This window comes from Mirounga leonina, unplaced genomic scaffold (assembly GCF_011800145.1).
Source record: "Mirounga leonina isolate KUSES-001 unplaced genomic scaffold, KU_Mleo_1.0 Mir_95, whole genome shotgun sequence".
Lineage (NCBI taxonomy): Eukaryota > Metazoa > Chordata > Mammalia > Carnivora > Phocidae > Mirounga > Mirounga leonina.
The window spans coordinates 20,637,103-20,660,531 of record NW_023270865.1 but is presented as its reverse complement, the minus strand read 5'-3'; the positions used below and the strand labels follow the sequence as shown (position 1 = coordinate 20,660,531).

Here is a 23,429-nt window from a genome sequence, read left to right as displayed (position 1 = left end):
TTCCTGGCTCAGCGAGGAGCCTGCTTCTCCCTCTCCCTCTGCCTCTCTCCCTGCTCATGCTTTCTCTCTCTCTCTCTCTCTGTATCTCTGTGTCTCAAATGAATAAATAAAATCTTTAAAAATAAATAAATAAAAAATAAAGATTTATTTAGTTTTTTAGAGCGAGAAAGAGTGGTGGGGAGGCATAGAGGGAAAGGGAGAGAGAGTCTTAAGCAGACTCCATGTCAAGCATGGAGTCCATGCGGAGCATGGAGACAAACACGGGGGATGATCTCACAACCCTGAGATCCTGACCTGAGCTGAAACCAAGAATCGGATGCTTAACCAACTGCGCTACCCGGGCACCTTGAAAAACATTATTTTTAATAAATTTTGCTTAAAATGCTATTCAGAGATAAATATGGTTAATGGTTTTTTTTTTCAAATTTACATTATTATCCTTGATATTAGAAGTGTACTTTCTTTTTTTTTTTTTTTTAAAGATTTTATTTATTTATTTGACAGAGACAGAGACAGCGAGAGCAGGAACACAAGCAGGGGGAGTGGGAGAGGGAGAAGCAGGCTCCCTGCAGAGCAGGGAGCCCGATGCGGGGCTCGATCCCAGGACCCCAGGATCATGACCTGAGCCGAAGGCAGTCGCTCAACCAACTGAGCCACCCAGGCGCCCAGAAGTGTACTTTCTAATACATTTTATGAATATATTTTCTATATAGGGTATATTTTTAAAACAACTTTCAGTGTATTTTACATCAGAGTTTACATATCACTAGTTCATGGAATATGACAAGACTGCCAAGTCTCACACATTCAGAGAAACCTCAATCTTTAAAAAATTGTGACAATACATTTTCTATGGGTTGGTGAATGAAACTAGAATTTATATATTTCTTTGCATAACATCCCAATCTTAATGAAATCTAGTCCTATCAGTAATGGTTAATTGAAAGATCTAGAAAGGATTAACTGTTTACTACTTTGAGCTGGTCCTTATGCAAACTTATCTGAACTCCTAAGGACAAAGAAACACCAAAAGGAGAGGAAGGTGGCCACATTTCTTTAAAAATGAGTTGATTGTACATCTCTGGCAATATTTTTTAAACATGAGTCTATGCTGAAACTTTCACAGAGTTTTTATTGGTTTGAGGCACTCCCCTTAGGATTTAAATACATACTCCGTTCAACTTTTTTTAAGAGGATCCTGAAATATATAAATCAATTAAGAGCCTGGTGGGGGAACATCTTATCTGACACCACTTTTGTCAGACTCCTGACCTGTCAAAGCCAATTTGTTTTTGGTCCTGATGAAGAAAAGGCAAGGGATGATGTTGGAGTCTTGGAAGATATTATCTCTCAGAATTTTTTGATTCATGAAAACAATTACATTTTGTTTACAAAAATAATTACATTTTGACGATACTGAATTTGCTTCCATTTTTGCTAATAAACCTAAGTGAAACCTAACTCTGTAGGGATGGTGGCTTTTAAAAAATTAATCTGAAATTCAATTCTGTTGCGATGTATTATATAGCTACTAAGTTAACAAAAATATATCATTGAAACAATGCAATGTGTCAAAATAAATTTTGCTGCTTATGCTTTGTTGCCTTTAACATACATTTATATTACAAACCTTGTAAAGTTTCCAATATGAGTTTTGGTGGAAAGATAACCTTTTATTATTAGATAATATTATTTTAAAAGCTCAGGTTCTACGATAGCCTCCTTTTATGAAACATGGTGAGAGTAAATGGTGCTTTTATTTGGGTTGCTGTGTTTTTATTTTTCTTTGTTTTACATTTGTCATGTCCTTACCATTAAATTGAGAAGTGGATTTTATAAGTTTACTGCTTTACAGAATATTAAACAGGAAACAATTCTCTAAGGCATCTGCCACATTTCATATATGTGGGTTTTAAACTTAATGTTAACTTCACATTAAAACTCTTGCCCATATGAAAGTGAAAGACACAAAAAGCAAAACAAAACTAAATTTCAAGTACTATTTAAAGACACTTTAAAAAAATTCTATGAGGGCGCCTCGGTGGCTCAGTTGGTTAAGCAACTGCCTTCGGCTCAGGTCTTGATCCTGGAGTCCCAGGATCGAGTCCCACATCAGGCTCCCTGCTCAGCAGGAAGTCTGCTTCTCCCTCTGACCCTCCCCCCTCATGTGCTCTCTCTCAAATAAATATATAAAATCTTTAAAAAAAAAAATTCTACATGAAAATTAGCACCATCTAACACACTTTGCACATGTCTGATTTTAGTGTGATTTTTTGTTTCTGCTTCATTTCATTTTCTTCAAAATATATGCAAACTATTCAGCATTTAATATAACTGAATCCTAAATCTTCCTTTAAATCTGATATATATCAACTCATTTAAGTTAATTTAACCTCCATACTATCAAATTTGATATAATTTTTCTTTCTGCTTAATATGGGCTAATATTTAACTGATAAAATATAAAAATGAATTGCTATCTCATTCTGACCCTTAATATTCACCTTAATATTAGTAATACTGCTTCTTATCATTTCATATGTAAACTGTGGTTAGACCAATTTAATTCAATTGCTATAGATATTCTAAATCTCTTACTTAAGCCCATTTTAATTTTAAAAGCATGACTTAAAGTTTAAGTTGAACTGATTTAATTTATATTGCACATTGTTGAATATAAAATATGTCTTTAATATATAGAATTATGTGATGTTTCATATATATGCATTACTGAATCAACTATATCAAGTAATAAGGTGAGCCTCGACATTTTAAATGAAAAGTAAATTAATTAAAACTAATTTATTATTTATAAATTCAAAATAACTTGATAACAAAATTTAAACAACTTTGAGCATTATGTGTATATTTAAAATTTCTGAACTTGAAAGGATAATAAGCAAAGATAGAGTCTAAGCTTGATTTTCTAAGTTGAATAGTTGAATAGATTTTTCAGTTAAAAAATATCATGAAGTGCCCTGCTTCCAATACTGAAGTATTGGAAATATATAATATTTAAGTATTGTGAATACATAATACTATTACATATTAATAATTTCCCTAATTTTAAAACACATGTTGATTAATAGAAACTGTGTTGTTGTTGTTTTTTAACCCAGTACAGATATAATCAAATATTTTAACAGAATCATGATTGAATTTCCAGGAAAATCCTCAAGCAATATATGTTTCAAATAATTTTCCTATAATTTCCTTGTAAGTCATTGTTTTGTAAATAATTACATGGAAACTGTAAAATAAACAATAAAACCTTCTAAGGAAGGGGGATATTTTTTTAGTGGGAATTAACAAAGTCTGTATTTCTAGGAGATAGAATCTAACCCTTTTCAATTTAGATTCGACCTGAATGCTGTTAATACCATTTCCCAGGACTTTCCAATCCCACTGGAAAGAACCTTTCTATCCTGCCTCTAAAGAGGTTTTACAAGATTGATCTATAGCAGAAAGTGGGATAGAAGCTTAGAGCCAAACATGGCACAAACAAAAATACCTTAATAATAAAATGATTATTAGTTACTAATTACTTATTATGTATTAGGCAGTTTTCTACACACTTTACATATATTAACTCAGAAATCCTTCCAATTGGCCTTAGCATAAGGTTCATTTATATCTCTCTTCTTTTCTTTTCTTTTTTTAACAGAAGACAAAACTGGATAATATTATAAGCAATATTTGTTGATGAACATTCTTCCATATTTAAACATTTCTGGAGGATATAGCTTACAAATAATGATATCTTATGTTCATGGAGGAATAAATTACTCAGGGTTACCCAGATAGTACTTGTTCAAGTTTAGTTTCAGCTCCAGGCCTACTGCCTTTGTTCTCTTGCTAAGACACACTCTGCCTTTGCATAGGAAGCAATGGAAGACATGGTTTTGTGCTTAAATATATTCACTGAAGATCATTAAAGTTTAGATTTCAGGCAACTGCCAACTAAAATAAATTGAATTATATTAGGTGGTCAGGGAAGGCCCTGATTCTGGGGAAAAGCTACTCAAAAGTACAGTGACCTGGGAAAAAGATCTGTGGTAAAAAGATGAAATCAAAAAGGAAATGATTATCACAACAAAGAAAATGTCCTTATTCATTTCTATTACTCATATTTTAAGTTTTTTTTAAAGACTACTTTTTAGAGTAGTTTTAGGTTCACAGCAAATTAAGAGGAAGGTATAGAGATTTCCCATATACCCCTTATCCCTACATATGCATATCTCCTCCATTATCCACATTTCCCATCAGAATGGTAGAGCAGAACCCCTTATCCATGAGGTATACATGCCATAGACTCCCAGTGGATGCCTGAAACCACAGGTAGTACTGAATCCTATATATACTATGTTTTGTCCTATATATACATACCTATGATAAAGTTTAATTTATAAATTAGGTCCAGGAAGAGATTTACAACAATAACTAATAATAAATAGAACAACTACAAGAAACATAGTATAATAAAAGTTATATAAATGTGGTCTCTTTCTCAAAATACCATATTGCGCTGTACTCGCCCTTCTTGGGATGATGTGAGATGATAAAATGAGATGAAGTGAGGTGAATGATGTAGGCATTGTGATGTAGCATTAGTCTACTATTGATCTTTTGACACTATGTCAGAAAGAGGATCATCTGCTTCCAAACTGCAGTTGACCGCAGGTAACCGTAACTTTGGAAAGTGAGACTGCAGATAAGGGGGGGCTACCATACAGTTGCTCCAATTGATGAACCTACACTGATACATCATAATCACCCAAAATCCATACTTTACATTAGGGTTGACTCTTGGTGTTGTTACATTCTATGGGTTTGGACAAATATATAATGACATGTATATACTATACTGTCATACAGAGTACTTTCACTGCCCTACTTGGCGCTTTGCCTATACATCTCTCCTCTACCTCTGCCCCCCTGGTAACTACTGATCTATTTACTGTCTCCAGAGTTTTGCCTTTTCCGGAGTATCATATAGTTAGAATCATACAGTATGTAGCCTTTTCAGATTGGCTTCTTTCACCTAGTAATATGCATTAAAATTCTTCCATGACTTTTCATGGCTTAAGAGCTCATTTCTTTTTAGCACTGAATAGTATTCTATTGTCTTGATGTACCATAATTTATCCATTAGCCTACTGAAAAACATCTCAGTTGCTTCTAAGTTTTGGCAATTATGAATAAAGCTGTTATAGACATCCATGTGCAAATTTTTGTGTAGATGTAAGTTTTCAACTCCTTTGGGTAAATACCAGGGGCATGGCTGCTGAATCATATGGGAAGAATACATTTAGTTTTGTTGAGAAATCACCAAACTGTCTTCCAAAATGGTTTTTATATTTTTCAATTCCATTCCCATTAGCAGCAAATGAATTCCTGTTGCTCCACATCCTTACCAACATTTGGCATTGTCAGTGTTCCAGATTTTGACCATTCTAATAGGTGTGTAGTTGTTTCTTATTGTTGTTTTAGTTTCCTGTATTTATTTGCCATCTGTATATTCTTTGGTGAAGTGTCTGCTATGGTCTTTGGCCTATTTTTTAATCGGGTTGCTTAACTAATCCCAATAGTTTATTTTTCCTTTTGTTTCCCTTGCCTCAGGAGACTCATCTTATAATAAATTGCTATGGCCCATGTCAAAGAGGTTATTGTCTGTGTTCTCCTCTAGGATTTTGATGGTTTCCTGTCTCACATTTAGGTCTCTGATCCATTTTGAATTTATTTTTGTCTATCACTCATTTTGTAGAGAAGTGTTCAAATCAATATTTGAAAAATGCTCAAGAGAATTTGTTATCTGCTATGCATGTAATGTATTTAATTTTGAAGGTACATTAAATACATTTCATAATTTGTATTGTAGTGTATGATTTCTCAACATATTCTTGTTAATTTTAGCCATTTTTAATGGAAGTACATTTAGCTACTTCAACAAAAAGACTATGGAGTTAGAAGATACCAAAATACTAATTTTGGCTATAAATCTGATATCAAGAATAAGCAGATCAGGAAAACAGCAATATTTTTTTGAAAACTGTCCCAATAAGTTTTCTACTAGTGTATTTGACACTATATCTATGTACTGTAAGTAAAGCTTTGTATTATTTAGATAAACATTATTTCCTCTTTCTTTAAATCCAACACTGTGTCACTAAATCTTTCTGATAAAGCTTCCTCAGGCTCATCGCATTGGACGGGCAATCAGAGGCTTCTAACATCCTCCCCTCTCTTTGGAATGTACTTTCTGCCCACTGTTCCCATACTAGAAGCTTTTCCAAGGATGCAGCTTTAAGAGAGTAATGTGTGGTTGAGATCATCAGGACTCTGTATGTTAAGTTCCCCAAATAAACTCTTAAGATTCTGGCAGACCAGTGTGGAGATCTACTTGTCTTGAGGTCATCCAAAACAACCCTTGTTAGTTCCCTTGCTGGTTAAAACTGTCACCTACCAATCTGGAGTGGTCTGCCTCTTTCTTCAGTCTTTCCTTTGTCCTCCATGTATGAGGGCCAGTTTCAAATTCCACCCAGGGGAACTCCTGAGGTTGTGAACTAATACCTTGCCTTATACTTTGTCAGGAAAATATCCAGATGAATGTATTTAATTAATCTTCCCAACATCCAAAATCAAATTCTATCTGCATGCCTCTCATTGTTGTTCAATCCTATATGCCAGAAGGAATTTTACTTCTCTTGCCTAGGATCAGTCTCTTGTAGTCTAGAATCCAAAGCTATCTGCAATCCCAAGGAATTATCTCGCCTGCATCATTAGTTTACCTTTTTATCATTCTCTCTCCACACAGCTTTTGATATCTCACATCTTAAGACAGTCACCCTAGCATTTCTACTTCAAAATAGCTTAAATATCTGAACTAATTAGTAATGCTCCACAAAGTTGCATTACTGGAAAATAACATGAACACTAACCAGCCCAAGTTGTATTAAATACCATTCCATCCTCACTATCCCACTAACGAACAATTTGTTTTTATGTCCCCTTTACAAAGCAATGTATACACTGTCTTATTTTTTCATAGAATCAAACCATTTCAACTACCTTCCCACCACTCCATGGAACTTGCACTTTTCAGATTTCTCCATCAATTCCATTTTTCATTTTCATCTTATTCAATTTGACCTAATTCTCACAACACTAATATTCCTCTGTTTCTACTACAGTCTCCTGAGTTGCTACTTCTTAACAAACTGATATGTTTCATTATCTTTATTTGGCTCATAACCCTTACAAAAGTCAGTTCCTAGAATTTCTCAAGACTCATTCTCAGAATAACTTTTCACTATCCTCTCATCTTGGAAGTCTTACCCTATCTAATGGCTGTAAATACCCTGGGTTAACTTTTGTATTCTAATATTCTCTGAGTTTCAGATTATTCAAAACCCCAAATACCTTTTTAATATTTTCAAGTTCATGTTTTATAAATTTCTCAATTAAATGCTAAAAAAAGGTAGAATTCTTTATATTTTCTCCCCAAAGCTAATAATGCTTCCTTTGCTTTCATCTCATGATAGGGCAGCAACTAGCAGCTAACAAAAGAAGAAGGAGGAGGAGGAAGAATAGGACAAAGAGCAAGAGAAGAAGACATGTCCCATATCCTGTCTTCTCCCTCTTCGTCCTTACAATATTCAATCTCTATGCAGATCTACTTCTCTTTGTTTCCACTGCCACAATTACTACTCAAATTTTGTCATTAATTGTAAGAAGACATACAACTTTTATCCTAATATGATAAAGAATCTCTCTTTAAGACACATTTTTCTTTATAATTTTATTCTCTTCAAGGGAAAATTTCAAAACCGAATGTATATATGCAAAAAATATGTCATGTATATATATAATATATATGAATAATCTCACTATGACACTTTCTTTCTCTGTAAAATGTAGATAAAAGCATTTACTTCCCAAGATTATCTTGCAGATTCAATAAGATGATGTACATAAAAGGTTTAGTGCAAGGTTGGCCCATTAAAATTCATCTGTACGTGTTTAATTCAATCACTTTCACTTGAGATTTGAAGATCTAGTATGATATTTTACATAAAATATCAATGTCACTGTTGATGTTATGAAGGTTTAAAATATTTTTATAGGTAATTGTAAAAACTCATCACATTTTACATCAGTCTATACTATTATTTAGTTTACTCAATACTCAAATTATTTTGTAATTGTAGCTTACAAATAATCATTAGCAAATGCTCAGTGGCAATAAATGATGCACAGACTATCTCACTAACTGATTGATTTTACATTTCTTAGCTTTATTTTCCTTTTACCTTTGGGTGTTTATTGTTCAAAATGACAAAGAGCAACCTGAACAAGGGCATGGTAGAAACCCATCACTGTGAACTGAAGGCCAAATAAGCAGAATCTTTGAAGTTATACTTTGAAGTTCCATGAGACAGAAAATAGGGTGAAACATGATTTGTGATATCAGAAATAACCCTGAAGGAAATCTAGAGAAATGAGTGTATTTTCATTAGTTAGCTTTATGTTTCATAAGCTGTGTACTTCGATGTATTTTTGGTATTACAATACATCAAATTGAAAATTCTGAGAAATATATTGAATATATTTTCTATCTCAGAGCTCACTGGGAAGTTTCACTGTTCAGTTAATTTTACCTCCATTGGAAAATTATTCATAAAAATATACCTAATGAATGCTTCTACATGAAATTATTTATTGATATATACACCAAATATGAATAATTATATTTGATTAAATATTAAATATATATTGAAACATAAAAAGATTCCAACTATTTTTGTTTACTAATGTAGTTTGGAGTATGAAATAAAATATTTAAGATACCAAAGATTATGCCAACAAATTGGACAACTTAGAAGAAATGGATAAATTCCTAGATACACATAACCTGTAAAACTAAAGCAGGAAGAAATGGACAATTAGCAGCAATGAAATTGAATCAGTAATTTAAAAGTTTTCAAAAAACTAAAGTCCAGGACCAGATGTCTTCATAGGTGAATTTTACCAAACATTTAAAGAAGACTTAATACTTATTCTTCTCAAATTATTCCAAAAAATACAAGAGGAGGGAAAACTTCCAAACTCATTCTATGGGGCCAATATGACCTTGATAACCAAATCAGATAAAGACACCACAGAAGAAGAGAATTATAGGCCAACATCTCTCATGAATATAGATGCAAAAATCCTCAACAAATTATTAGCAAACTGAGTCCAACAATATATTAAAAAAATCAAATACCATGATCAAGTGGGATTTATTCACAAGATGCAAGGTTAGTTCAATATTTGCAAAACAATCAGTGTGATATGTCACATCAGTAAGAGAGAATATAAAAACCATATGGTCATTTCAATAGATGCAGCAAAAGCATTGACAAAGAACAACATCCAATCATGATAAAAACCCTCTGCAAAGTGGATCTAGAGGGAACATACCTCAACATAATAAAGGCCACAGTAATTAGACAATATAAAGAAACAAAGGCACTCAAATTGGTAAGGAAGAAGTAAAATTCTCACTATGGGTAGATGACATGATACTATATATAAAAAACCCTAAAGACTCCACTAAAAAACTACTAGAACAGATAAATGAATTCAGTAGTCTCAAGATACAAAAAATCAGTGTACAGAAATCTGTTGCATTCCTACACAGTAATAATGAATAGGCAAAAAATGAAATTAGGAAAACAATCCCATTTATAATTGCACTAAAAAAAATAAATTATCTAAAAATAAATTTAACCAAGGAGGTGAACGATAGGTATCGTAAAAACTGTAAAACACTGATGAAAGAAATTCAAGATGACACAAAGAAAAAAGACAAGCAAACAACCCTAAAATTTGTGTGGAACCACAAAAGACCTCAAAAAAGCAATCTTGAAAAAGAAGAACAAAACTGGAGGTATCACAGTTCCAGATTTTAAGTTATATTACAAAATAATACAGTAATAATAATATAGTAGTAATTAAAACAGTATGGTATTGGCATAAAAATAGACCTATAGATGAATAGAATAGAACAGAAACCCCAAAATAAACCCACAATTGTATGACCAATTAATCTTCCTCAAAAGGAGAATAAATACACAATGGGAAAAATACAGTCACTTCAACAATTGGGAAAACTGGACAGCCACATGCAAAAGAATAAAACTGAGCCACTTTCATACACCATACAAAAAAATAAACTCAAAATGGATTAAACACCTAAATGAGAGACTTGAAACTATAAAAATCCTTGAAGAGAGCACAGGCAGTAATCTCTCTGACATTGGCTGTAGCAACATTTTTCTAGTTATGTCTCCTGAGGCAAGGGAAATGAAAGCAAAAATAAACTATTGGGACTACATCAAAATAAAAAGCTTCTGCACAGTGAAGGAAACAATCAACAAAACTAAAAGGCAACCTACTGAATTGGCAAAGGTATTTGCAAATAACATATCCAATAAAGGGTTAGTATTCAAAATATTTAAAGAACTGGGGGACGCCTAGGTGGCTCAGTCAGTTAAGCATCTGCCTTCAACTCAGTTCATGATCCCAGGGTCCTGGGATCGAGTCCCACGTTGGGCTCCTTGCTCAGTGGGGAGCCTGCTTCTCCCTCTCCCTCTGCCTACTGCTCCCCCCACTCATGCTCTCTCTCCCTCTCTTTCTCTCTCTCTGATAAATAAATAAATAATAATAATAAATAATAATAATAAATCTTAAAAAAAGAATACCCCAAAACCAAAAAATCCAATTGAAAAATGGGCAGAAGACATGAACAGATATTTCTCCAAAGAAAACGCAGGTGGCTGACAGACACATGAAAAGATGCTAAACATCACTCATCATCAGGGAAATGCAAATCAACACTACAATGAAATGTCACCTCACACCTGTCAGAGTGGCTATAATCAAAAACAGAAGAAACAAGTGTTGGTGAGGATGTGGAGAAAAAGGAATCTTCATGCATTACTGGTGGGAATGCAAACTAGTCCAGCCACTGTGGAAAACAGTATGGAGATTCCTCAAACATTAAAAGTAAATGACCCTATAATCCAGGAATTGCAGGATTGGGTAAAAATACAAAATACAAAGTAAAAATACAAAAAAGTACAAAAACACTAATACAAAGGAATACATGCACCCCTATGATTATTGCAGCATTATTTACAATAGCCGAACTATGGAAGCAACACAAGTGTTCATCAGTAGATGAATGGATAAAGATGTGGTGTATATATACGTGTGTGTGTGTGTAATGGAATATTATTCAGCCATAAAAAAGAATGAAATCTTCCCATTTGCAACAACATGGATAGAGCTAGAGAGTATTATGCTAAGTGAAATAAAATTTGTCTTTCCCTCAGTCAGAAAAAGACAAATACCATATGGTCTCACCCATATGTGGAATTAAAGAAACAAAACAAACAAGCAAAGGGGAAAAAGAAGAGAGAGAAACAAACCAAGAAACAGACTGTTAACTATAGAAAATAAACTGATGGTTACTAGAGGGGAAGTGGGTGGCAGGATTGGGGGAAAAGGGGATGGAGATTAAAGTGTACTGATAAAAAAAAATTGTAAAAAAATGAAAATACCATAGGTTACCAATTTTTTTGTTGTTGTTGTTATTGATGTGATTTCATAAAAAAAATCAAACAAAAGTTGTAGACATTTATATTTCTATATAAGAACCACTCTTTATAACTGAGGGATGCTGGAGGGGAGGTGGGCAGGCTGATAGGTTAAATGGGTGATGGGTATTAAGGAAGGCACTTGTGTTGGGCACTGGGTGTTGTATGTAAGTGATGAGTCACTAAATTCTACACCTGAAACTAGTATTACACTGTATGTAAACTAATTGAATTTTAAATAAAAACTTGAAACTACAAAAAGAAAAGAACCACTGTTTATCTAGCGAAAAATACATTTTAAAGAGTTAAAGATGAGCTGTGTGGGGTTTTTTGTGGATTTTTTTGTCTGTTTCTTTACAAACAGACAATAGTTCTAAACTTTCTTACCATCTCTGTGATGGCATATTGTTCTAAATATACCGCTTCTGTCTACTGGATACTTCCTGGCCATCTAACAACTGAAAAATAACTTTTTCATATTTGTATAAACTTTCTTCTGGAATAATTGTAGAATTAAAAAAAATTAGTGTAGAAAGCAACCATAGGCCTTTCACCCAGCTTCCCCTAATAACAGCATCTTATAATCATGATATATTTGTCCAAACTGAGAAACTAAATTGAGTACAATACCATTAACTGAATGACAAACATTACTTGCTTTTCAAGTTTTTTCACTAATGTCTTATGTTCTAGAATATCACATTGCATTTAGTCATATACATAGGACATTTATATCTAAATTTCAATCTATATATTTTCATCTATATCTACTTTGCTTACAGTTTAATTTTTATGTAATGTGCCAATTAAAAAATAGATTCTTTCTTGTAAGTTGTTATATTTGTAGGTATAAGTTAGTTCCCAATATAACTATTTTCCTTTAATATCACTGGGATAGTAGGAATGCCCCCTCTTCTATTTCTGATATTTGGAATGTATTAATTTCTTATGTTACTATGACAAGTTACCACAAACTTGGTGACTTAAAATAACAGAAATGTATTCTCTTACATTTCTTAAACAGGTCAGAAATAAGAAATTAGAATAAACAAGAAAATATATGAAATTCTCTGACAGAGGTCAAAACTCTGAAACTGTATCACCAGGCCAAAGTCACAGTGTCAGCAAGGATGAACTCCCTTTGGAGGCTCTAGAGAATACATCCCTCCTATTCCTGCTTCTGGTGGCTTCCCAAATTCCTTGGCTGGTGTTCATATCACTCCAAAGCAAAAAACTTTGTTTTCATATGAATTAATATTTACAAATTCAAAGTATCAGGATGTAGATATCTTTCGTGGGGCCATTTTTAAACCCATGGCAGATTACTTCTGTCTTTCCTCATTGTTTTCCTCACTGGCTTTATTACAGGTTTATCAGTTCTATTACATTTTTCAAAAGATCATCCTTTCAATTAATTGGCTTTATCATTCTAATTTTAGATTTATTAATTTTTACACTAATCACAGCGATTTCCTCCCTTCTTCTTGCATTGGGTTTAATTTTCATTTCTTTCTCTTGTTTTTTCAGGTGAAAACATAGGGTATTGCTAGTAAACCTGTTTTCTAATATAAACATTTAGTGCTGTTTTAGTTCAAACTACACATTTTGATTTTATTTTTATTTTCATTTAGTTTAACTATTTTAGCCTTTCTCTTAAGACTTTCTCTTGGACCTTTCTGTTACTTAGATGTGTGTCTAATTTCCAAGCATTTAGGGATTTCCAGATCTCCTTCTGTTATTCATTTCTAATTTATTTTCCTTTGGTCTAAGAGCCCACTCTGGGGATTTCAAATCTTGTATTTGTATTAGTCTTATTTAATTGCCCCAAATGTAATCTCTCTTCATAAATGGTCAATGTCCACTTGAGAAGAATGTGTATTCTGTTCTTATTGGATAGAATGTTATAAATGTTAATTAGATCAAGTTGGTTTGTCAGGCTATATTAAATTATTACTTATTTTCTGCTTCTCTGATCTATTGATTACAGAGAACTGAGTGAAATCTTCAATTATAATTGTGGATATGTCTATTTCTTCTTTCAGATCTATCATTTTTAACCTCACATATTTTGAAGTTCTGTTATTATACATACTCCTTTAGGGTTGGTACATCTTCTTAGAAAATTAATCCCCTTAACAACTATCTAATGCCCCTCTATGTCCCTGATAAGTATCCTTGTTTTGAAGTCTAATTAGTCTGAAATTAATATAGCTAGTTTAGTTTTATTATGAGTTAGTCTTTACATGGTCTATCTTTTTTCATCTTTTTAAAAACTGGCTTATATATTTATATTTAAATTAGGAATTTTTTTCCATTGGTTTATAAACCATATATATATAATTTGAATATAGTTGACATGTAATGTTACACTAGTGTCAGATGTACAACATAGTGATCTGACTAATTTATACATTATGCTATGCTCACCACAAATGTGGCTACCATCTGTCACCATACAATGCTATTCCAATATCATTGGCTATATTTCTTATGCTGTGCCTTTTTTTCCTGCGACTTACTCCCTCCATAACTGAAAGTCTGTGGCTCCACTCCCCTTCACTCATTTTCCATCCCCAGGCCCCAACCCCTCCGGCAACCATCAATTTGTTCTCAGTATTTATACGTCTGATTCTGTCTTTTGTTTATTTGTTTATGGGCGTTTTTAAAGGCGGGATATATCGCAGTTATGCATTTTAGAATAAATCAATTTAACTATTCTAGCAATTGTATTTAGACCATTCTTACTTAAACTGATTATAAATATATTTGGATTAAAATCTGTCATCTTTCTAGCAGTATTCCATTTGTTTTTTTTTTTTTTTCCTCTTTATTTTTCTCATTGTTTCATTCTTCCCTGGTTTTAATTCAGCATTTTATGGCTTTATAGTTTTTATATCTCCTCTATTTTTATTTTTTTTTAATTTTTATTTTTTCTTTAAAGATTTTATTTATTTATTTGAGAGAGAGAGAATGAGAGACAGAGAGCACGAGAGGGAGAAGGGTCAGAGGGAGAAGCAGACTCCCTGCCCCAAAGCAGGGAGCCCGATGCGGGACTCGATCCCGGGACTCCAGGATCATGACCTGAGCCGAAGGCAGTTGCCCAACCAACTGAGCCACCCAGGCGCCCCATCCTCTATTTTTAGATTATTTATTTATCTTTTGTTATTTGTTTGACTTTTCCAACAGTTTCCTAAGGGTTTACAATACACATTTGTAAATAACATGAGCTTATATTAATATATTATTACAGCACTGACACATAATGTATGAATTATAGTCTTGATATCTTCCTCCCATTCCATAGTCTATTATTGTCACATATTTTACTTTTATGTATGTATACTGCCCTATATACTTAGGTACATATGCGTATTACCAATTTTGCTTTAATGAGTAAATTGTCATTGATTCCAAAGCTGATTCCCTTCGTTTTTCTAAGCAGATCCAAGTTTCTAACTATATAATATCTTGTCTTATTGAAGAAATTCCTTTAACATTTTCTGTAAAGGAGAAAATCCTGTAACATTTTCTGCTAACAATGAAATCCTTCGGCATTTGTTTGTCTTAGCAAGTCTTTTTACTTCTTGTAATTTGGAAGGATATTTTCACTGGTATTGAATTTTGGGTTGAAAATGTTTTCTTTTAGCACATTTAAATATTTCACTCTTGCCTTCTTGTTTGCATTGTTTTTGATGATTAGTCTGCTGTATTTTTTACCATTGTTTCTTGGATTGTAAAATGTTTATTCCTCTAGTCATCTTAAATGTTTTTTTTAGTCTTTGCTCTTTTTTGACTATAATATGCTTATGTGTGCGGGTATGTATTTGTGTGCACATACACATGTGCAAGCAAACGAGTGTGTGTTTTTGGTATTTATCTAGCTTGTGCTATCTGACCTTCTTAGAACAATGATTTGTTGTCCGTCATATTATTTTTGGAAACATATCAGCCTTTATTTCTTCAAACATTTCTTTTTTTTTTTTTTAAAGATTTATTTATTTATTTGAGAGAGCGAGAATGAGAGAGAGTACCTGAGAGGGGGGAGGGTCAGAGGGAGAAGCAGGCTCCCTGCCGAGCAGGGAGCCCTATGCGGGACTCAATCCCGGGAATCCAGGATCATGACCTGAGCTGAAAGCAGTTGCCCAACTGAGCCACCCAGGCGCCCCTTCAAACATTTCTTCTTCAGGGATTTCATTATACACATATTCAAACATTTGACATTGTGCCACAGACCTTGGATTTTAGTTCTGTTTTGTTTCTTCTCTTCTTTCTCTTTACATTTCTTTTTGGGTAATTTAATCACCCTATTACTCATTCTTTCCTCAGCTGTGCTAAGTCTACTGATGAGCTCATTAATGGCATTCTTCATCTCCATACATGGTTTTAAATCTATCATTTCCATGTGATTCCTTTTTTATAATTTCCATTTCACTGCTGAAATTATCCATCTGTTCTTGACTGTCATCTACCTCTTTCATTTAAAGGCCTTATCATATTATTTATAGTTATTTTAGGTCTCTGTCCATTCTATATCATGGTATGTCTGAACCTAGTTCTCCTGATTGCTTTTTGTTGTCTTTTTCTTTGCCTTATTAACTTTTTTGGTTGTTGTTCAATACTAGATATGTTGTACAGGACAGTACATATTGAGATAAATATTTCCATGCTTATCCCAAATACTTTTTTATGTTTTCTTGTTGTTTCAGTTCTAAATATATCATAATTTTCTTAATGATTATATATGCACATTTCTGAAGTATGTTTAGTTCCCAAATTATGGTATTTTGGCTATCTTATTAAGCTACTTGGTTTTCATATTATGGCTAAAAAGGAGACATGTATGATTTTATTAGCATTTTCTGAGACTTCTTTTGGTGGAAGAGAACACAGGCAACTTTCATTTCATGTGTGCTTGAAAGGAATGACCATTTTCAGAGTAAGCTTATATGTGCGAGAAAGAAATTTCATACTATTTATTAAACTCTTTGCCACATCAGAAACTCTCAATATGTGTGTGTACTTTGTATGTATTGTGTGTATATATATATATATATACACACACACATATATATGTATATATATATGTATATGTATGTATTATATATATATGTATATGTATGTATGTGTATAAATATATATACATATACACACACATGCTAGGTCAATATCTTTAATACTCATAATCCATACTTGCACATTTTTAAAATACCCACCCTATTAACACGTATAAATACATATAAATTTTCCCTAAAATGCAGTGTATATAACAACTAATCAAAAATGTCTACTATATAACTGATGTGTATGTGTCTGTGTGTGTGTTCACAGGCACATGCGGATGTGTATATGTGAAGGAGACCTAAGACATTGTGATTTGCTTAGCAATTTTATAAACAAGGAGGTCAGAAGATGGAACAAATGCATTACTATAAGGGTCCTTGCATCTTCGCAGAGCAAGAATAGATACTACTCTTAGATACTACTTTATACTACTTTAGAAGTCGTCTTCAGTTTTTTAAAGTTAATTAATTCTGTAATTGGAAGACAAAGAATAGGAACATATACATGAGTGGCATCATGCAGTAGCTCTTTAAAATACAATGTGGATTTTGGGGTGAAAAGATACATGTTTTTAGGTTTGCATACCTTAACATAAATAAGCAAAAACAGGAAAATTATTTGTTTGGTTTCCTTTTTTTCCTAATTAAACCATTATATTTTCTTCCTTCCTTCCTTCCTCCTTCCTTCCTTCCTTCCTTCCTTCCTCCTTTCCTTTCCTTTTTCCTTTCCTTTTTCCTTTCCTTTTTCCTTTCCTTTCCTTTCCTTTCCTTTCTTGGAACAAGCCATTCTGATTTATTACAGTGTTTTCTATGGTAGGCACTAGCTTTTCAGTTAAAATGATTTCTTTAGGTTTGCTACTGTTTGCAAATGCACATCAGTTATCACCTTTACCCTTCATATCCTAAATCTTTAGTGCCTGATTCCATCTTAAGCCAATCTTCATTTTTGCTTCTCTCTTGGATCAGATAACATAAATAGATTTCTTAGAATCCCCTTTACATTTTATAATACCTTGTTTTCTAAGACTGCAGTAATCAGAGGTGGAATGAAGAACAGAATCAGTAAAGGAAAAAAAAAAAAAAAAAAAAGCATCACTCTCTCTTCTCGCCTAGGGTGAATGTGACAGTGGGACTCCCGAGCAGCCGGGGGCTGACTCCGTATCAGCATTTCTGCACCAGAAGCAGCATCTTCTGAACAAAAAGAAAAAATGTGAAATGACAGCAACGAGACCAGAATTAGTGGAAAGTAAGCATTTGCTAATAAAACTCAATTTCTTTTCAGGTCATTATTAGAAATGTAAATAAAGGAAACTGAAAATATTAAGTATGTTAAGTTATAATCAGGGTTTATAAATCGCTAAATTAATCTTTCACTTAAATATGGCACTCTGAGGATGATTTAGCATTCCTAATTTTTAAAGAAGGGACTATCTTAGATAATTATATCATTAGATCTTCTGTTAAAGAATAATTACCTGCACTTTAAAAAAAAAAATTCACATTATAACAACTAAACCATCTTTTTCAGTTGGCATTTTATCCTGACAACTTTAATCAAATTTTGTGAATTAGCACCAAAATCCACCATGGTCAGTAAACAATATCATGTGGAATAGTTATTTTTAAATGGAATGAGTTGTCATTTGTCTTCTTGTTAATAGTTTTTTTCAAACAACAATAACTAAGTTCAGGTATATGATAAATTTAATTTTAATTCTTTAGGGATTTAAAATAAAACTTTATTTTGGGGGCGCCTGGGTGGCTCAGTCGGTTAAGCATCCGACTCTTGATTTCAGCTCAGGTCATGCTCTCAGGGTTGTGAGATCAAGCCCCAACTCTGGCAGGGTGCTGAGCAGAGCCTACTTAAGATTTCTCTCTCCCTCTCCCCTTCCCTTCCCTGCTGCTCCCTCACGCAGTCTCTCTCAAAAAAAAAAGAAAGAAAGAAAGGAAGAAAGAAAATTGAAAAATAAATAAATAAAACTTTATTTTTATCACTTACATAAGATATTGATACAATCCTGTATAAATAACAATAAGAATTGGACAGAAGAGAAACCAGTAACTATATTTGAATGAGGCTCCCTCCTTCCGTTCAGGTAAAAAGGTTACAAGCTTATACTTCAGAATTTCTATAAAAAGGGTGCTTTGTTTGGGACTCTATCACACACACTAGCACACAATAATTACCACACAGTTTTACCTGTGCCAGAATTGGGCATTAAATGAAGGAAAGTTCATCAATTTTGTATAAGAACAAAACGAGCAGACTTCTCAAGTTCTATTTTCTTTGGCCAAATATGCTTCTCTTTACTTATGCAAGATCTATCTGTGTGTAGAATTACGTCTCTTGCAGTTTATATGGAAAGACCAACACATCACAACATTAGTGCTCAATGTGGAGTTTACTATATGATTTTGTAAAAGACTTGAATTCAGCAAAATAGGTTTCATCACATACCCCTGTAAAGTGATTCAAAGTTGTATTAAACATTAGATATCTTAATTATGTTCTGCCTTGAGTATCACAGCAAACTGTCCACTGTCCAAAAACTTTGTATTTTTCTCCCCCTTCTTTTACTCAGTTTTTTCATTCTTCTTTTGAGATAACAATCAAGTTCTAGAGTTTGAAATCCTTAAAATATTTTCCCAATAAAAGCCAGTCTCTAGTTCGAGAAATTTTTGTAGTAGCTGGTTAGAGAATTAAGTGTCTCCCCATGATTATATACATTAATTTCTAGCCTCTCTAAACACACACACACACACACACACTCACAATCTTTTCCTATTTTCTGCTTCACAGGATCTTTTCATTTAGAGGTGCTAGAAATTAATTTTTTCTGAAAACAGATAATTTTCCAGGTGCTTACATATTAAATACTGCCAAGCTCCATATGTGAGAGGATTAGATTATTCCTGGATCAAAGCCTGAAATGTATTAAAAATTATTTTAAAAGTCCATATGAAAAATTCAAATCTGTGTATTTCCTTAGCACAGTTTATGTTGTGTTACAAGACTACATTTTATTTTTCAAATGTAATCAGTATTCTCAGGCAGTACAAGACAGTGAACAAAAATAAGATTAATTTTTTTTTTCTCTAAACATCTCTGAGCTTGTACTGTGCTAACCTTTGTAGGAATACACCTCAAAGAAGTTTTATGATGTGATGATTTTCTTGGCGCTTCCTTGTGTAACATAACTTTCAGTTTTAGGCAAGATCATTTTCCAGATACAAATCCCTGAAGGGATAGAGATGGGATAGAGGAGGATTATTTTACCTATTATTGCAGCCACTCCCTGAGGCCTGCATATTGCATATTTACACATGTGTGATTTATTACGGTTTACTAGTCTCTCTATATATTGTTTACCTTTTACTTGAGTCTAAATCTGTAGATCTCTCTTTTCTCTTCTGCAAGTTGGCGGCCACCTTTGCTTTCTTAGGACCACTCACTTCAATTGGCGGACCACTTCTTGGGACCACCCACTTCATAGCTATGCTTATGAGGAGCTTCCATAAATAAGCACCTTCATATATACCATAGCTTCTGCCCCCCCCCCCATAATACCTGACTATTCTCCTGGATGGGAAAGATTAAGGATAAGAGTATGATACAGAAGAGCCTCAGACTGGACCTGGTACAACTGCTTGATAGAGTCCAAAGAATAACACTAAAGTATCTCTAAGCAGTCCACGAGCATAAATAGTTTTCTCCTCAGACCACACAAAAGACTAAATGGGGGTTGATATTGGTAATACTGGCTGTTAGAGGAACTTGCCTCATAAGTTTTGTTTATATAAATGCTCCATAAAAATGAAAACACTGCCATCTATTTATAATATATTGTAGTCAAGTAGAAACCCCATCTTACTCTCATATATGCTCAGAAGAGAGCAGGACTAATTGATATCACATAAATTCTCAGTGGGTCTATGTGCCATACAGTAAACTGAATGTTCATTATAAATTCTAAGTAATAATGACTGTAAGAAGTTCAAGAAGTTATCAAGCCTTAGAATAATATGAAGTAAAAACAACTGAAACGGAGACCGTTATATTTAGTTAGGAAGTATAAATTTTAGGCTTAAAAAAGAGTGGAGGTGAGAAAACCAGCTATTCATGTGGGTCTTTGCCTGAAGCTGAAGAGGATCAAGCCAATCAGTTCTGTGCCTCATTTGTAGTAAGATTTTCTTGAAGGGGAATCCCAAACCATGATAAAAGACTGCTCCTGAAGTGACGTAGCTCAGTCTATTCACGAAATGAAAGAAACAAGAGTGTTCTCCACTCAGTAATGAGTAATTTTTTAAAGTAATTCTTTCAAAGTCAAATGTGAATACATCGTTCATCACAACCAGGCAGATGTCTAGTTCCATCTGTGTGTGGGGGTGTGTATCATTAATTTCCATCATAGAAGTACATATAAGGGGGGCACCTGGGTGGCTCAGCCAGTTAAGCATCCAACTCTTGGGTTTGGCTGGGGGCATAATCTCATGGATTGTGGGATCAGGCCCTGTGTCAGACTCCACACTCCACGGGAGCTCTGCTTGAAAATTCTCTCCCTCTGCACTTCCCCCAACTCACTCACACCTGTCCTCTTTCTCTGTCTCTCTAAAATAAATAAATAAATCTTTAAAAAAAAAAAAGAAGTACATACAAGTATTTTGAGAGGTAGCGGTAATGAAAATTTTGAAGAACTGAAAAAATCAAGAGAGTAGAGTTTATAGTTTTTCATTCCTTAGTTGAATGTCTTTAACAATATCATAGGAGATTTTGACAAGAAGCTCTGCAGACAGACAGACACACACACACACACCCTTATAGTCATGTCTAGACAATGAAATTCATGAAAGCACATATTATTTGGCTCCAAGAGACTTTTGAAGGGCAGTAAAGCAAATGTTATGAGAAAAAATATAAAATATTTTATTTCCTCAATAATGACATATTAAACAAAAACCTTAATATTACTTGTAAAAAATTTAGAGTATTTTTAGATAACATCTAAATCTTTAAATATATTCTTAATAGATCATCTCATCTAAACTCCTTACTGCCATATTAAACTGCTACATAATATTCCTAAATATTGTTTATTTAGTCTATGCTTATATTATTCCACTTTTGAAGGCTTATTTATTTCTGACATTTTATTCCATTTTTGGATATAGCTTGATTTTAGAAAACATCCCCATGTAATGATCCTAAAATTCTACTTCTTAGTCAAAATTTTGCTTCTGACACTACAAATTACATGAATATGGCTTTCTCATAAACTCTTCAAATATTAGAGGATGGAGATAGTTACCCCTTGATTATTCATGATGTCAAAATTTTGAGGTTTACCATATATACACCATGTATCATATATACCATATATATGTATAATTATATATATATACATTTATATTCTTTATGAATATAAACATTCATATCTCAGTTCTCAATGTTAAATAAAGCTCTACATTCAAGTAAAGTATTCTGTGCATAATACACAAACAAAATAATCCTACATTTGCTTGATACCATTGTTAAGATGTTCTTAATAAGTTATTTTTCCCACTTAATTGAATCTTATTCCTTCATATATCTCCATGCTTTTTTTCTAATACATGCTTTATTTCCAATATGCCTAAAACATATTAACTATTTCATTTATTGCAAAGTATACTCAACATAATCTAATCCTCCTATGATGAGTCATATTATAAAAGTAAACATCAGTTATTATATTAAGTTATACTAAAACATTTTCTTAATTTCCTATACTGCTTAAGTTATAAGTGGTCACTCCTGCTACTGTGGGACCTATATCTAATGAACAGGTTTCTAACCTTAATTGGCTGTTTCTAATATTCTGAGGTCTGAAAATTATATAAGAAAGCTTTTTAGATTGTCTTTAAAATAAAGCAATATCTACTTTGTAAGTGTCTTAGGATGCTGACAGTGGAAAACTCTTTATATACTTTTAATTTGAGAGCTTTGTGATACTTTTTCAATGGTTCAGCACTCAGACAAATTTTACATTTTCTTTTGGTTTTAGAACTATGACAAAAACAGGCTTGTGTTTGAATCCTGGATCCAACCCTCTCTTGCTAAACAAATTGGGCATTCTAAACCCTTAGAGAGTCTCAGCATCCACTTAGAGGAAATAAGAATAATACTATCTACATTTAAGAAATATTTTAAAATTAGGGGCACCCGGGTAGCTCAGTTGGTTAAGCGTCCAACTCTTGATTTTGGCTCAGGTCATGATCTCAAGGTCCTGAGACTGAGCCCTACTCAGCTCCACACTGGGTGTGGAGCCTGCTTAAGATTCTCTCTCTCCTTCTCCCTCTGCCTCTGCCCCCGTGCTCATGTTGTCTTTCTCTCTCAAAAAAAATTAAAAATTAAATGAAGAAAAGAATATGAAGTTCTTAGTAAATTGCATGTAAACTGTAAATACCCAAAAAATTCTATTTACATTTTCTATCCTTTTCTACCTCATCTAAAGCTATAATTATACATACAACTCAACTGAAGTCTATACTGTCACATTTATCTCCATTTATATCTATATTTATGCCTATATCGATATATAAAAGTTTGCAATTGGGAGACATGTAGAAGCAAAACAAACTCAGTAGCATGATGAAGCTCATATCTATATCTTATTAATTTGAAAAAAAGGAGACCATAGGTTAGCTCCATGTCATTGGTGGAGAGAAAATATAGGTATACTTAAGAATA

General features: G+C 33.2%; 1 pseudogene; it reads left to right on the top strand.

The window, feature by feature from the left end:
- The first annotated feature begins 4,634 nt into the window (after window positions 1-4,634).
- The window catches only part of LOC118006213, a 35,140-nt pseudogene continuing 16,345 nt past the window's right edge, over window positions 4,635-23,429 (top strand).